At 38.7% G+C, this 2,897-nt stretch overlaps 1 long non-coding RNA gene across 1 annotated transcript; it reads left to right on the top strand.

Annotated features, from left to right (window-relative positions):
- Nucleotides 1-915: 915 nt before the first annotated feature.
- Nucleotides 916-2,611, top strand: LOC113094219 (uncharacterized). Its single transcript, XR_003288030.1, has 3 exons — nucleotides 916-1,283; nucleotides 1,662-1,777; nucleotides 2,571-2,611. It is a non-coding gene; the product is annotated as an uncharacterized LOC113094219 (long non-coding RNA).
- Nucleotides 2,612-2,897: the final 286 nt, after the last annotated feature.

Raw genomic sequence — 2,897 nt, 5'->3', positions numbered from 1 at the left:
AGTGACATCAGATGTATGTTTTTTAATTTTCTGTCATCCATATAATGTTGTATAGTCATGAAACTATGCATATTTCCTCAGAATGACTTGTCTTCTATGTGTACATTTTTTTGAAGTGTTTAGAAGCTGCACTTTTTTTTACTGGTTCCTTTTTTACTATTATTTCAAAAAATCACCACGACAAAACCATTCAAGCTATCCAAAATTCATTCACACCTGTTCTGTAAGATTAATTCTTTAAACAGTGGTAAAAGAGGATGTGGTGCTGAACCTTCAAGAGTCACTTAAAACGTATCTGTCCATAAAGCCTATTAAGAATTATTCTTAATACACTCTAAAAACGGCTGGGTTATTTTTTAACCCAAAATGCTGGGTTGAGTCTGTTGGGTCATTTTGTTGGGTTATTTTATTTATTTTTAAACACTTTTGGGTAGTTTCAGTTTACCAGGTGTTGGGTTAAACCTGCTGGGTTGCGTCGCTGGGTTGTTTCAGGCCAGCGCTGGGTTATTTAACGCGCCTTGAAGATGTTTAAATCGCTCCCCAACTGTCACTTTGGAAGAACAACGGGGCAAAGACACGGCTTTCAACTGTTTTAAGGTAAGTTTATTTCATGTTTTCATTAATAATTATTTTAAGTTGGCAGAATTATAACCTTTTTGCGGCTACAATACTGTTAAACTTCTACAGGCCAACATTATTTACGTTAAATGATGAACAGTTTACCTCAAACGGCCAACCTGCGTTACGTGACTCGCATAATCGTGTTAAGATATCTGAGACGACAAATTAAAACAGTTTTATTAAGTTTCAGACAGTTACGGATGGCTGAAATATGCGAATACCTGTGAAAATAGAGGAAAAAGTAGTTTGTGACACTGAAAAACGAATTTAACATTTAAGTGAGTGAAATGAGTTCAAAAAGCGAATACGACTTTCTGCTCTAATGTAAACGCCTGCAGTTGTCCATATCGACATGTAAATCATACAATTACGTACGATATAGTCGGACTGCAGGTCTAAAAGAACCGACGATCCGGTTCAAATAAACCGGTTCAGTAATTCTCGAACAAAGTAATTCCCGGAAAAGAATCGACGTCTCTTCAAAGTGACGCACGCACAGCGAGGGCCGCGTTAGTGAGGTGATTTGATGCTTGTGTGGTTTATAAAGTATTTTCACATACAAATTGTAATTCAAAATGTGTTTTTTTCCTGTCAGAAAAGCACATGGATACATTTGTGAGAGGAAAAACTCGTCAAATGCAGTCTTATTGAGGCGTCTAAAGGTAAGTTCGTGTTTATCAACTAACGTTAACTAACGTTATATGGACTGTTTTAAAGCTGCGGAGTAACCCAGTAAGTTACCTACGTGACTTGTCATAGAAATGTCTGTGTGCGCGCATTCAGTGTGATCTCCCTTATCTGTGCCAGTGACTGTGTGTTTGATAAAGCCAGCCCAGCATATTAACATAAAACTGTGATGTATAATGACTGGAACATCCCATTGATTAGACAGTTTGAAAGCACACCTTTCAGCCAATCGCTATATCATATTCTGCTTCTGTAGACCAACTCATAGGCGAATTTCACAAATAATCATGATTGGTCAATTTCATGATTAACTTCACACAGTTAATTGAACTTTTTATTTATTTATTTTAAAGGTCTGAACAAACCTGGAATTCCTTAACCTAACAGAGTCCACAAAACCCCATCCAATTGTCATGGTGATTTAAAAATGCCAGCAGATCTCTCAGGCATTATCATAATCAATGGACAGGTAAGGATATTCTGGACTATTTTCAAAAGGAATTGCAAATTGTATATTTAATTGCATTTTTCCACATGTGGATGCATACATTGTGACATAGTCCAGACGCAACTAAAAATATTTGAATTTCAGATGCTTTACACAGAAAGCTGTCATTTTGTGTCAAGTGTGGGACTATACTATGGGGCGTGTTTTTTATTGGGATATATTCTGTAGTTTTTACCCCAAATCTCTCACTGTTTGCACTCTGATGCACGTCAGCAAAACAACATTGCAGTTCTACTCTTATTTACTTATTTGCATCTTACCCTATATTTTATTCCTCCGGTGAAAAGCATTTGGTTAATGGTGAATATTGACCAATAGTACCATGTGGTTCTAACTGTTAGCAGGGGATAGTAGCTGCATTTGGGGTAAAAATGACATAATTATTTATTGTGTTAGGTGCCAAGAATATAGAAAGATCCGGGTTGCACTGTCTGTTCTTTATCACACATCTCTCGGAGCGGCAGATGCCTTAAGTAGTGCCTTAACCTCCATTGTTCAAAGCATTTGGCACAATTGTCTTTTAGTGACGTCACCTCCCAATACAAACACTCTCCATAGTATGGTCCCACCACTGACAAAAATTGACAGCTTTCAATGTGAGGCATTTTAAATTCAGATGCTAAAGTAATTGCAATTCCATTTGTGTTTTCTCAGGTAACAGTGAAAAAACAGACATGGTAATTCATAAAACCTCATGTACTTGTTCTTATGTTGCATCTACGCTAACATTAGTCTGTTTCTCTCTTGTTCTGAGGTCACCGTAGCCACCAGATCCAGTCTGTATCCAGATCAGAGGGTCACTGCAGTCACCCGGATCCAGTACGTATCCAGACCAGATGGTGGATCAGCACCTAGAAAGGACCTCTACATCCCTGAAAGACAGCGGAGACCAGGACAACTAGAGCCCCAGATACAGATCCCCTGTAAAGACCTTGTCTCAGAGGAGCACCAGGACAAGACCACAGGAAACAGATGATTCTTCTGCACAATCTGACTTTGCGGCAGCCTGGAATTGAACTACTGGTTTCGTCTGGTCAGAGGAGAACTGGCCCCCAACTGAGCCTGGTCTCTCCCAAGGTTT

Source organism: Carassius auratus, unplaced genomic scaffold, assembly GCF_003368295.1.
Source record: "Carassius auratus strain Wakin unplaced genomic scaffold, ASM336829v1 scaf_tig00215304, whole genome shotgun sequence".
Taxonomy (NCBI): domain Eukaryota; kingdom Metazoa; phylum Chordata; class Actinopteri; order Cypriniformes; family Cyprinidae; genus Carassius; species Carassius auratus.
The sequence above is the reverse complement of the archived record's forward strand: the minus strand, read 5'-3'. Positions and strand labels throughout refer to the sequence as shown.